This window comes from Aulostomus chinensis, chromosome 1, assembly GCF_037954235.1.
Source record: "Aulostomus chinensis isolate RoL2024-O1b breed Wild chromosome 1, RoL_Achi_v1.0, whole genome shotgun sequence".
NCBI lineage: Eukaryota > Metazoa > Chordata > Actinopteri > Syngnathiformes > Aulostomidae > Aulostomus > Aulostomus chinensis.
In genome coordinates, this window is record NC_141320.1 from 56,182,624 (window position 1) to 56,197,115 (window position 14,492).

Sequence of the window (14,492 nt, forward strand, 5' to 3'; positions counted from 1 at the left end):
GAATATCACTGAGAAAGTCTGACTTTTTAGAATCCTCTGAGGCGAGCAATTATTTTGGAACACGACATCAGAAATGAAACAGACTTTAATGATCCAGCGCTGAAAATATGTTTGTCTTCCCATCAAGAAAGCAGAAGAACCTCCTATTGTCTGTTGTTTTCCATCTGACCTGATTCTTGGTTGTCAGCTCACTGGCTCATTGGCTTTCTTGATGGAACAACAAAGCAAAAGTTGAAGACTTGGAATATCCAGGCCTCTGGCCTGATTCTCAGCTGTCATTGAAACTCCACATGAACTCAGTGTCCCAGCAAGTATCTGGTTGGCTGAAATGACTTTTGTCCTTCTGTTGACTTTTTCCACAAGAAGTCTGGAAAAGTTTTAGAACACAGTTCATGTTCCCAATACTGGACTACGCTGGTGGTTTCTATGGCGACACTGGTGACGGCCCCAGCCTGGGTCCTATGCAGCGTTCTGTGTGAGGGTCCTGTTGGTGGGTGTGTTTGTGTCTTTGCAGGTCTGGAGCAGCCTGGTCATGAGGCTGACTGGGAGCACCAGGCCAGTGTTCCCAGTTAGGCCTGTTTAACCCCACCTTCCCAGACGTCTGTCTCCCTTCTGCGCTCAGCCGGCGTCCTGTTGTTGTCCTTTTGTTTGTCCTTGTTTTCCACCAACAACATGCAGCACACACTGACATCACATCACACACTCTCCTCCACTGCTGACACTGACTTCCACACCTCACATGGTTGATGATTGACTTTAATAAATGCTGGTTTGCTGCTACCAGGTTTTGCTGCCCCTCTGAGCCGGTCCTAACACATTCAGACATCAATCTTTGTCCTCTCAATGTCTGATATAATCGTCTTTGTAGGTTTGTGCTCAGCTGCTTGGATAGAACCCATCATTATTGAATGTAGGAGTCCCAAAGACAACTCCACTGGTCAGGATTTATTTTCAAATGTGTCCACTTGAATTTCCCTTCATACTTGAAACAACTTTTAGTTCCTTTCAGCTCACAATCCAACCTAGAGTGTAGAGATCATTTCTTTCTGTATCTGCCTAGAATCAGCAAAGAAACTGGTCATCGCACATTCATATTTGAGTCAAGTCAGTTTGATCATTTGGAAACCATCTTGAGGAGATTTGGAGAAAGTTCAATCATTCAGCTGCAGGTACAGTGACTTACAACACTGCAACAACAACAAAAAATCACCCTCCACAAACACTCTTGTCCAACTTTTGTGCCCAAATTTTCTCCTCCTGAGGCACCAAATCAAGTCAAGTCAATTTATTTGTTTGAACCAAATCACAACAAAGTTCTCTCATGACTCTTTACTAGTAGAGCAGGTCCAGCACCAAACTGCTTCAATGAACCTACACCCAACAATTCTCCACCAGCAAGCACATCCTGCAACAGTGGTGATGAAAACCTTCCTTTTAACAGGCAGGAAGGTCGAGCAGATCCAGGATCAGTGGGGACGGCCTTCTGCTTTGACCGGTTGTATTTAAAGCTCCATCAGATTGGAACAACCTTTCCTCCTCACTTCCTTTCTCATCTTCAAATCATCAAGCATTTTCAAACATCTGCTCTCGTTTCTGATGCACCTCCCCTTTTCTCTCCAGGATTCACTCTCTACTTGTTCTTGTTTGTTCTCTGTACTGTAAATATGTGGATATTTGTGTATGAATATGCATTGTGTACTTTAATGGTGCATGGAAGCAGTATTTATTTAGATGGGTGTTTAAACGTATGAGTGTGGGTCCACAGGCCCACTCTCATTTTGCAATGGGATCTCTGATCATACTTTGTATCATACTGACTGGTGAGTGAGGGGGGGGGCTTCAGGGAACATTGTTGACAGCATTCAGCCTACTTTGATTGCCAGTCAGGACAGGTGTTATTCAGGATGGAAGAGGGGACAACTTTGGCAGGACAAGTTGCTCCACATTCACTTTCAGCCGAGCCAGGAGTTGAACCTAGAATCTTCTGATCCAAAGTCAGACGCGTTGTCCATTGCACCACCAGCCCTACAGATGGGAGGGGCTTCTACAAAAAGACTCTAAACATTCAGATGTATGACAGAAAATGTCAATGATATGGTGGCATTTTCTGTTTTTGTGCTGTCTGATTTTCTAAATATCAGGTTTAGATCATCAAATTAGCACTGGAACACCAAAAGAGAAAACAGTAATTAATAAAAGATGACTTTTTTAATATAACATTAATTATTTAACATGAAACTACTGACTTTTTTAAGAAGAAAATAAGAAAGAGAACCTGCATCATCACAGCCATGAAGACCTCAACACAGTTGAAGAGAAAGTCTTGGGGTGGATTCTTGTGTTTTGCAGCATCCTTGATGTGTCTGCATAGAAACATTGGTGTTGTGGACCCACATCCACCAGGAGTGGAGCTCAACCAAGAAGAGCAAGAGGGGAATGTTTCTGGAGGAGCTGGGAAGTTCCCTGGTCAAGCCACACATTGAGGGAAGGGAACGGACGCCCCGAGACCCAGACGCTGCAGCCTTGCTCAGACAGCTGCAGAGCTCAGCAGCACTCCATCCATGCCATCAGCAACACAGAGAGCATCCACACCAGCGTCCTCCTCAGCAGCCCTGCCTCAGCAGCCCTGCCTCAACACCAACCAGAACAGCCACAGCCACAACCCCACTCAGGACCTGGTTCCAGAAGAAAGAGGGTCAGGACTGCCCAAGCAGTCAGGACAGCAGGACAAACGGATTGTGCTTCAGCTGCAGGGAACATCTCTGCAGAGAACACACACAGGTGTCACACAAGCATCTGAACACACACACACACACACACACACTCACACACACAAACACAAACACACACAGACTTTTCCTCAGTGTTTGTTTCTTACTGGTTTTGAACCAGTAGCTGGTTTCTGTTGGTTTGATTTGCTTGACTGGTTGTTGTTTGTTGACCTCCAGAGTTGTTGACCCATATTTTGGGTTCTGGCTTGTTCTGCTTTTCATTTTGTCTTTGTATTAAAGTTCTGTTGCTGAAAACAAATAAATCGAGGGTTTAGTGACTAAAAAAAGGTCCAGAGGCCCACAACTAAATATTCAAACCAATATTTCCATGGATAAGGAAGCCTGACAAGGAAACCAAGAGATGGAAACAACTTGGAGGATAGAAAATTGTTTTAGTTTATTTTCCAGCTGATTGAAGACGTGGGTCAGAACTGACCGTTACCATAGAGATGGGAACAGAAAGCTGACACAAGAGGAAGGTTCCAGCTCTGAAAAAGGATTTGATAAAAATCTTGGACTGCCAGTAGAAATATCCTTTTGTATGTTGACCTTTGTTGACAGAAGTCACTTTAGCTTGGCAGTGAAAAGAATGGCTGCTAGCTTGACAAAGAACTGCACAAACCAGGTTCAAGCTGGACTTTGGACCCTGGTATCTGCAACGACTCCATCAACTCCTAATCTAGCAGCTCTGCTGGGTCCAACTTTTTACAGAACATTTGACAGACCTGTGGAGCAGTGAGGACACACAAGAGTGGACCTTTGCTATCTGGGTGTCCTCCAGTCACATGACCCGAGTCATCCAGTGATGTCAGTGATGTCACTTGGCAGGACTGTCACTGCCGTCTCATTCCAGAAAAGAATCCAGACTCCACCTGTGGCTCCATGATCACTGATGGACCTCTGGTTGGAGGCTGGACGATGATGTTTGGACTGGAAGGAAAACTCCTTGTCCAAATTCCATTGTGTTCAAGTTTAAAGTCCCACAATCAGAAGTAGCTGAATCTGACAAGTGGAGGTTTGGAACTACAAGATGGTGATGTTTTCTTGACTTGATGCTCTGACTGTCAGGGTGGATGACAGCTTCCTCTGCTGCTGCATCTGAGTGGCTAGGATTGGAGGTTTTACCCCCCAAGGTTGTCTGGTTCCAGGTGAAATTTTAAAATTCCAGTCCCCAACCTTGGCTGTTCTGAAACTCTTCTCCTGAATCACTCCTGAGCTGCAGCAAGAACAAATACCAGTGCCAACCAGATCAACTTAATGGCTGCTAACAGCCTCAGACACTTGATTTCCATCAATCTGGAGCCAAGAAGGCCCTCACCTGTGGTTCTCCTCCAGGAGGGTCCAGGTTCTGCCATTGGGCCAGAGAGCCTCAGCTGCACACTGCAACATTTCAACAGGAGATTGACATTCCTTCAAATGTCCTGACATCTGATTCCAATGGCTCTGTCCATATTTATATTGTAAATCAATCCCATGATGAGATTTGAAACCAGTAAAATATGCTTTTCTGTGTGCAAACTAGTGAGGGGCATGGAAGGATATTTTACCCCCAATACAGAACCCAAACTTTAGTCATGTGATGAGATGGCAACTCTGAAGATATGATTATGAAGTTAATGGACAAAATGTGAATTGAAAGAAAACACATTCCTTCAGCAGACTTTGAACCAACATTTGTAGTTAGATTTTGGTGGCTGCTCCATGTTGGAGGAAACCAGGCGATGTTTGAACGTCACAGGGAAGCTCCTTTGCCTCTTCTGCTGCCAGTTCAACCACTCACTCCCCTCAGTGGAGAGCAGCTTCAACTGGGTTTGGAATTTACCACTGTGGATGCATAGGAATGTGGAGAAAATGTCCTTTGTCAGAAGTGGGATTTGAACCCACGCCTCCAGGAGAGATTGCGACCTGAACGCAGCGCCTTAGACCGCTCAGCCATCCTGACAGACATTGAAAGCTGCAGACTGCAATATTAAATTAATTCATTCACTGACAAAGTAGGATTTTTTAATTGTTAACATTAAACACAGTCTGAATTCATGGCAGTAAGAAATGAATTTCATTTTTCTAAAGGACAAGAAATGAACCAGAACATTAGAACCACATAACATCTTTTGATCAGTTTGTTACATGGGACATGTTCCACACAGGAAGGTCCCACCAAGACTTGAACTGGGATCACTGGATCCAGAGTCCAGAGTGCTCACCATTCCACCATGGAAGCAAACACAAGGCGAAGGATCCTCTAAATACCACTTGACATCACCTGCAATCAACCTGTTGCGATTCAGAGGTTCATCTTGCTCTTGTTCCAGACGACATTGCCAAAAGGAACATGAACCACAAGGAAATCAAGGAACTCCAGATATATTCAGGACTTTCTAACTCCATCGTATGACCTGGGAGCAAAGACTGGCCAGGCCTTCCTTAATTTATCAGTTATTTACTGCTTCAACAAACATGCCACTTAATTAAGTTACCAGAATTTCTCTCATTGAAAAACCCACCAGCCTGATTTCTTGACATGACATGAAAAATTCTCCAAAAACCCACAGTTGGGGTGGAAAGATACCAGGTTAACCAGGAGGAGTCCTGTTCCTGAACCATGGATGGAACAAAGTCCACTGGAAAACTCAGCAGTTCCTGAGTGTCAGATCCATCCGGGAGCTTGGGTCTCCCCTTGACTGTGATGATCCATGAGATCAAGGAGGACAGAGGGAAGAAGGATCCTGTTGGAGATCTCCTACCTTCTTCCTCCACTTCACTACTACTTGGATGTCAGGAATATGAGGTACTTTACTCAAATGACTTATTAGGAGTTTCCTGTTTGACAAGAAGGAAGTCAGAGGTTCATACCTCACTTGTTGGTGGTGCCCTCAACCTGCTGAGAGCATCACTTAGTTCTCTACAGAGAAACATGGCAGCTCTGCTGAAGGCTGCAGGAAACCTGCTGGAACGGAGACTTGGACTCAGGTCACTGGTTTCAAAGTCCAGGGTGCCAACAGGTCCACCAGGGCATCTGTGCTTTACTTACCGTGTAAAAAGGACCACAGTGGTCGTCTGGTTTTAATTTAACAAACAAATACGGTTGAAAACTTTGAGACAGTGACACAGGGCTCTTATTTGAAGGGCCATGGGATGTGAAATATCCCAGACCTCAGAGATCAGAGCGCTCACTTTGATCTCAGGGTCCTGACTTTTGGGGTTCTTCCTTTGGTCTTCAAATACTTGTGTTTTTACTGGCAGAACTTTCAACTTGCATGCAAAAAGAGAATCACAGTCAATGTAAACCCAGCAGACAGTGTTTATTTCTAATAAATCAGACAATTGCACAAATGAAAATGAAACGAAAAAACAATAAAATGTTTAAAAAAATCCTTCTCCACTCTAAAGCTTTTTAAAGTTCATTTGAAGGTTCAAAGGTAGAGGTGAGGAGGTCACCCTGATACTCCCTGTCGTCACTGCCAGGATTCTTTCTTCTGGTGCTGTGGTTTTTCTGATGAAGGGGGCGGGATGTTTGCTGTCTCAGGCTCCACCAAATGTCCTCTTTAGGACACAACAATGTGGCCTCTTCAGTGCTCCATCTTCCCTGCATCGGAGACACCAGGGTTCCTCCTGGTGCCGACCCCATCGTCCTTCTACCCAATGGTGTGGCCATGGATCCTCAGAGGACGCTGGGATCCTTCTTCTCATCAGAGCCACAGTTTTTCCTGTAGGGAACCACAGGAGCGTTTTAGTAATGTTTTGCTTGGTGTTTCCTGCACAGAGCGTCTGGATCTGCGACGCCATCTTGTGGTAGTGGGTCATCATCTTGTTGTGTGGTAGTGGATTCATTTATCTGCTGTTTCAACACATTCAAGTTCATTATCCTACAAGTCAACGTACATTTGGTGTGGAGTTTTAGTTTCTGGCCTCAATCATAACGTGTGCATTTCTTCTTCATGAACATTTCTCAGCTTTGTAATTTTATTCTAGTTTTTCTTCCTCACTTTTCTATTCCATTGTTGTTGAAGATTCTATTGCAGGTTGGAGTTCCCTGCTGACTGAAGCAGAAACAGGAACAAAAAGCTTGAGGCTGTCAGAGCTCCAAGTTGGGCTGCCGATATTAAAGTAGGAGATGAACACATCCAGGTTAGCATCCCTCTCAGAAGCTGCTACTTTAGCTCTTCAGAATACAGCAGCCTAGCATAGCTTCATCTGGACAGTTAGTGGCCCACTTTGATGTCTGGGATATCAGGTTAAAGGTTCTTCCCAGCTCTGAATGAAGGCTTTCTAAAGTGTTAACAATGCCATAAATAACACAAGCATTCAGTAATCCTTGATAAAAGGAGACTCACCATCAAGGTGGACCAGTTGAAGAACAAAAGGACTTCTCCACTATCACATTTCTCCTCACTGGTCCAGACTTGGGGGACCTCTGGACTAAATGCAGAGTTGAGGAAATGGGCTTGTGGTGGCCCTGCGGTCCACAGACCTCCTGTACAGTCACCAAGCACTGGCAGACTCAATCCTAATGTCACGATAAGATGTTGTCTCCTCTGGAACAGCAGTTTAACGTTGTTGGCAGGACTCGAACCTGCGCGGGGAGACCCCAATGGATTTCTAGTCCATCGCCTTAACCACTCGGCCACAACAACTACACTCCCATGAACATTAGTAGAGGATTGATATTCAACAATTTATCTTCATTGAACCATAGTAGATTTTTTTTAAGGAAAAGAAGATAGGCAGATAGACACCTACGGTCAGTTTAGAGTATCAGTCAGCCTTGTCCCAATTGTATGTCTTTGGATGGTGGGAAGAAGCTGGAGGACCCAGAGAGAATGGGGAGAACATGCAAACTTGCTAACCACTCCACCACTGTGCAGCTGTGAGTGAAACCTTCCTTTTAAAAGGTGGGAACTTTGAGCAGATCCAGGATCAGTGGGAACAGACATCTGCTTTGACCGGTTGGGGGGAAGAGAGCAGGGGCCTCATGTATCAATACTTGCGTGGATCTCATACTAAAAACTTGCGGTCGCAAGAATGCAAAGTTGCCTACGCACCAAAAGATCCGGATGTATCAATATGTGCGGACGCCGGAATCCATGCACGTTTCCTTGATACATCCCAATCAGCAAGGAATTGAGCGCAGATGTTGGAGCGACCCGGCCCGCCCCCGTTACGCCCACCTAGAAATACACAAATTCATTTAAATAGGGTCTCCGCTGTCCGCACTCACAAAATAATGTCAAAGAAGAAGAGGTTCACGGCGTGGAGCTGGAGGTGCTGGTAGGAGAGGTGGAGGAGAGACAGCAGATTCTGTTGGTCAGCCTGTCCAGTGGTGTCAGGATAAACAATGAAGGTTGTGAATGGATAAGAAGTGAGAGGGTGAACGAGGTGGGTTCAGACCAACACACCCCCACGGAGATGAAAACAAAGTGGTGGGACCTGTTATTGGCTGAAGTTCAACACTGCGCAATCACTAAATGAAGAACTACAATAATCAATTGGCTTCAATCTAAATTTAAATAACAATGTGGAAAATGGCACTAAGAGGACGTCAAGGTGGAGGTCAAGCGGCGTACAGCTGCCCTCCGGAGGAGTGCCGGCCAGAAAGGTGGGGGTCAGGGAGAGGGGCACCTGACGGAGTTTGAGCAGTGGGTGGCGGCAGTCATGGGCAGCACCTCTGTGGGGGGATTGTCGCCACCACCCACGCTGACTCCAAGAGCCTGGAGGAGAAGTGGCAACTCCTTTTCTTAGCAACGTTTCCACCTGCTGTGCCACAAATGTAAACACAACAAATACACAGAATCAGACACTTAAATAAACCAATATGTTTAATAGAAATTGATCCGTCAGCCATGCCGCCAACGTGCAGCACCCCTGCCGGCTCCCGTGCCAGCCCGTCCACCGGCTCAGAGTCATCCGCCAGGACCAGCGGCATTCGGGCAGCCCCTCTCCCGGCCCCAGCACCGGCACCAGGCCGACAAGCGGCGGACGGTCCTCCAGCCCACCCGGACCCAGCGGCACATCCTCCGGCCCACAGGGATCCAGAGGAATCCTCACACAGGCGGTCCTGCAGTCGCAAGAGGACAATATTCAGGGAATAACGAGGATCAATGAGCAGCTTGACCGCCTGATAAATGTTCTGGAACGTTTAGTGGACAAAATAAATTAATCTGGCTTCATGAATCATGTGGTAGCTTCTTACCCTTTCACACTGTGGAAATGAAATTCTGGCGTGCGAGGACGGCTGCCCGGCCTGGATCGACGTCCATCCCTCCAGCCTCTGTGCATAGATGGAGTGGAAACCCTTACGATGAACGTAAGCGTGTTCCTCATGGGATGGCGTTTTTCTGGCAACATGAGTGCAGTCATTAGAGAATTAGACATCTGAGAATCCGGCTGTTGCTGCAAATTAATATTGGCCTGTTCAATGATCAGGTACACCACCCAGGGCATGGCCCGGCCGAGGGTCGACTGACTCACCCCGGAATGGTCCGCCATCTCCCGCTGGAAGGCTTTTTGGACCCGATGTATGTGCGGTAATCAAAAAATGTCAGTTACCAAACACCGCCACAGGGTGTCGCCAACTGACCAAAGTGCAGTTAACGCAAGAATCGGTTTTCTGCCAACTTCTACGGCACCTCCAGAGTTGGAGTGAAACAACGCAAGAATCGCCGAACTTTTCGTGTTGATACATCTGAACGTGAGCGTTGATCCTGGCGTACGCAAGTTTTTCTTGCGTAAACCTCATTGATACATGAGGCCCCAGGACTGCTCCAAGCTGAGAGGGATCCCTCCTTTGAGCTCCATGGAGATCCTGTTCCTGCTGTCATCTCCATTTGGTGGCCATTCTCGAAAAACCCTTTCCACATATCCAGGGATGCTGGGATGCTCCAGATGTGGCTGATGATAGATCCGCCCCCTGTGTGGGTGGAGCCAAAAGACTGTGAGACCCAGAAATCAGGGCTTCTTCTCCTCCATCTTAAGGTGGTTGGACTGAAGTCTCAGCTCTGACTCTGGATCTGGTCTCTGTGAGCCAACATCAATATTCTTGGACCAGAGAAGCGAATGAGTATTTAGTGAACCGCTCCCCTGAGGTGGAACCATCCTGGGCAGAAGGAGAGGCAACAGTTCCTCCTTCAACACTTTACTGTGTTGTGAATAATCTGCAATTCCAGGGAGAGACGGTGTTCAGGAAGCTGCTGAAGGGTTTTCTTGTTGGCCTCACGTCTCCATTTGAGACGTCAGTTTCTGTCAGTGACACTTAGCAGTCATTAAGAGGGCCAAAGCCGTCCCGCTGGTCGCTACACGTCGTGTGCAGAGCCCTGGTCGTTTAGATTGTCTTTCTTATTTTCTTCTTAAAAAAGTGAATAATTTCATGTAAAATAATTCATGTATGATATATTTTTTAAAATGATCATGTTTTTATTACTGTATTTTTTCCTCGTGTTCCAGTGATAACTTGATGATCTAAACTTGATATTTAGACAATCTGGCAGCACAAAACTAGAAAATGCCACCCTATCATTGAAACTTTCTGTCAAATCAAGTACAAATGAACATGTTGACTTTCTTCTATTCAGACAAACCTTTCCTGTAGGGCTGGTGGCGTAAAGGAGAACGCGTCTGACTTCGGATCAGAAGATTCTAGGTTCAACTCCTGGCCAGCTTGGTTGGAACTTCCTACTCAAGTGGGACCTTTGATAAAAGTCACTGAAATCCTCCAAGGTGGCTTTCCTTTGGTGCTTATTACAACCCAAAAGATGCAGAATGAGCCTGGAAGTAAATAAGGAAGTATCAAGGCTGGCCTGCCATTTATTCGAGGCAGCAAAAGAAAGAAAACCAAACCGAGGCTCTCAGCCCAGCACACATCTCTCAACGTCGTTTCAGGAGGAACTACAAACTTTCCTACTTGCTCAGGTGTGCTCATGGCTCTTCCTGTTATCACTTCATAGGGAGATAAACCCATTTTTCTGCTTGTTGTGGATCACATGCACATTAACGCGATCGGCAGAGCGCCAGGCCAGCTCAAACTTGTGTCAGCACATATTTTTGTGAGTTTTTGTTTTAAAGTTTGGTTAAATGTTTCCACCATGCCTGCACTCTGTGGATGGTACGGCGTGTGCAGTTTATGGTTTATCCCCAACGCATCTGTTATTTCTTTTATCACGTGCCCTGTGAAATGTGTTCCCCTGTCACTATTTATTGAGTGAGGGACACCAAACCGCAGGATGAAATCTCTAAGCAGTGATTTAGCCACTGGTATCTGCCGTGTTCTGGCATTTGTACAAAATCTATTTGTAAGTTAACAAAAGGACCATAAGGAGCAGGATGAGCACCTTGTTTTGTTTCCTCGCATGCTTTATCTATTCCACTAATGTACCATGAGGACTTTAAAGTTCTTACCATTCCCCTTTTGTTCACGTGTGACTTACCGTGAACAATTGGAAGTAAATAAGGGAGCAATGCTTTAGGACAAGCAGGACGTCGGTCCACTGAATAATAAACATTATTTACAAGAACACGATGAGTTTCCCAATGAACTCTGTCCAGGTTATCAGCGGCTGTTTGTAGGGCAGCAACATCACGGGTGGAAGGAGAAACTTCAGGAGCAGTAATCATTGGTAATGAGGTAACAGCAAGACCAGGAGAGGTAGCTGCCTTTTTGCCACCATTCCCTTTATTCAGCACATGTCCCAAATAGTCCTCCTTTGTTTGTACTAGCTGTAGCTTGTCCAAGCTAGCTTTGGGTCCTTTCACTGCAAGAGCAGTTAACAGTGCCTTTGTATCAATGTCACATGCTTCTTTGCTGGGGCTAGCTACGAGCAAAGCATCAACATACTGCACCAGTGTGCTACCACCAGGCAGAATGATGTCTTCTAAGTCATCTTGAAGTGCCTTAGCGTAGAGGGTAGGTGAGTGTACGAATCCCTGAGGCAAACGCGTAAAATTATATTGTTGTCCCTCATAAGTCAATGCAAACAAATACTGACTTTGAGGATGCACTGAAATACTAAAGAATGCTGAACACAGGTCTTCTACTGTATAATATTCAGAGTTGGGTGGTATAGAAGTTAAAATAGTGTGTGGATTTGGGACCACAGGGAAAAAAGGAGCCACATAATCATTGACACTTCTCAAATCTTGCACAAAACGCCATGCATGAAGTTTGTTAGGTTTTTTATCAGTAAAATGGGAGTGTTGCATGGACTCTGACATGGGACTATTGTTCCCTGTTCCAATAATGAATGCACTACTGCTCTGATACCTTCTATAGCTTCTTTGGAAATTGGATCCTGTGGTTTCCTAGGAGGAGGAACATGAGGTCTTACATCAAGAAATACAGGAGCTACTGATTTAATTAGTCCACACTCATTAGAGTGGGAAGACCAGAGTTTAGAAGGAATACCCTGTAACAATGGGTGCGAAGTAAGTTGAGACAACTGAGGAACTGCCACTGTGGGGCAGTGGTGCAACAGTGCAAACAGGAAAGAATGAATCATCATACCAATTAGCATTTACAGTCACAGTCCAACCTACACCTTTGTAATGGCTGAACATGATGTCATCATAAAAACCCTTCCTGCAGGGAATTGTGAGTCATGTAATGTGCTATAGGGCCGAGTCGTTGTGGTTCTATTCCTTCTACAACAGCCACGGAAATATGGGGCGAGGTTTTATCAACCTGAAACAGTGACAAAGCCAAACCTCCAACGTTTGGTAAATAGAAAACACCTTTTGGGGTTCTTGCCAAAGTATCTGAGAACACAGAGAATTGTGATCCCATATTTGGGTCTAACAGTTTGAAGCAGGCAACATCCGTTCCTGTCATATCAACATGTAGAGTTACATGGAGGTCTTGTAAACCCGTTAACCTGGAATGATCTGGCAGGTCTTCTTTTCCTGCTAAGAAATCATCCGTCTGAATCCAGGACACCGTCAGCATCTGATTGAAAAGGAGTACATGAGAGAATAATAGCATCCTGTATTTACCGCCTGTAGCATGTTGAAGAAGCATTTAGAATCATGGTCAGGGACTGTGGTATGAACGCCTTCAGGAGAACAATGAATAGTTGCACGCCACTTGGTTAACAAATCCTGACCCAATAGATTACTTGGTGAGTTATCAGTGATTACAAATGGATGCTCTCATGAAATGGGTCCAAATTGAACTTTGGCTGGTGCTCCAAAGGACTTTGCATAGTTGCTCCAGCAATTGCTACTGTTTTTATATTTTCAGAAGTAGGAACTAATCCTACACAGTTAGCATCTGACTTATTAATGGTGGAAACTGTTGCACCTGTGTCCCCTAAGAGTTCAGCAGATTTTCCATCTACTGATAATTCAACTTAAGGTTCAGCAGTTAGAGTTATTCGAGAGCATTCAGTTACAAATTTCTGTTTTTCATTTTCATTGTTGCACACACTGGAAGACACTGAAGTGCTGTCCTATTGTTGAAGGGGATGCCACGGGTTCAGAGACGGTCCTGGTCTGGGGCCCCGTTGAGTCTGAGGTCTGGGGTGCCAGTTTCCTCTTCCTGTTGGTCTTGGCCTTCAAACCCTCTACCTCTTCTAGGATACAATCCTCTTCATTAATCACTTCTTCTCCTTCATCATTTAACACACATTTTTGTCCTGGTATCCTAGGTTTCCAGGTTCTAGTTCTTCTTTTAAATGCAGGGCTCCATTGAGCAGAGGGAGAGAGTGAGGCAGACAAGTTCTGCTCTCTTTTAGGAAGCTTAGACAGTTCACTAAGTGACGGAACAGGACTTTGGAGATCATCATTGGCAGCAGCAGCTGCTCAAGCAGAGGTGGAGGACTGAGTAGGTTTGCTATTGGGAGTCTGCTGCTGTAACTGGTAAAAGGTGTTCTCCTACCAGTCTATATGATCAGTGGAGTCGTTGCATCGAGTCTGTAACCTCAGGTGTTTAGGATCCCATCCTCGTCGCCATTAATTGTGGTCAAGTGGCCCGGCGTGGGGGGGTCGTCCGGCGGAGCAGTGAACAGAAAGGAGGCGGTGGTCTCTTTCTCAAACCTTACACACTTTATTCATGCATGAGAGAGAAGTTACAGCACTCATAGAGCATCAGAAGTTCTCTGATGTTTCTGAGGAACAGTCAGCTATTCATCACCGTGGGGAGGGGACATACAGATTGGAGGTAGAGTCATGTCACATCCAAGAATTCTCAAAATCTCAAAACAGGCGCCCAGGTTGAGGTCAAATAGTTCAGATTATTAAAATTAACATACGCAAACATCAATCTGCCAACCACAAAGTAAGTTTACAACTTTGAAACCTGGAGCATGAGGGTACACACTTCAGCTCCTGTGGTTTGACCCAAATATATTTTAACGTCCATGAATAAGCATCCGATTCTGCATGAATAGCACTTTTACAACATGAGCAAACATTCTCTCAGGTTTTAACCGTCTCAGCTGTGACGCTCTTCCACATTCTGCCTGACGTTTGCAGAGAAACATAGAAACCAACAGGTCATCTTCAGCTGCACAAATCCTGAGTGTCATATATTTTCATGAGCTCTTTTCTTGATAACTCATCTGGAGGGCAGGGAGCTGTTCATTCCTCTGAGTTGGAAGCTCCTGAGTCCAGAGCTCTCTTCACTGACACCCCATTACTGGCCACTGCTTCCTCCTCATCCATCGTCACTTTGATTTTCAGCAGCCAACATCTCTTCCTTTCACCTCTAAAAACTCGTGCACGCGCACGCACGCACGC

General features: G+C 45.5%; 1 non-coding gene across 1 annotated transcript; it reads right to left on the minus strand.

The window, feature by feature from the left end:
• Positions 1-7,323: 7,323 nt before the first annotated feature.
• On the minus strand, positions 7,324-7,405 carry trnas-aga (transfer RNA serine (anticodon AGA)). Its single transcript has one exon. It is a non-coding gene; the product is annotated as a tRNA-Ser (tRNA).
• Positions 7,406-14,492: the final 7,087 nt, after the last annotated feature.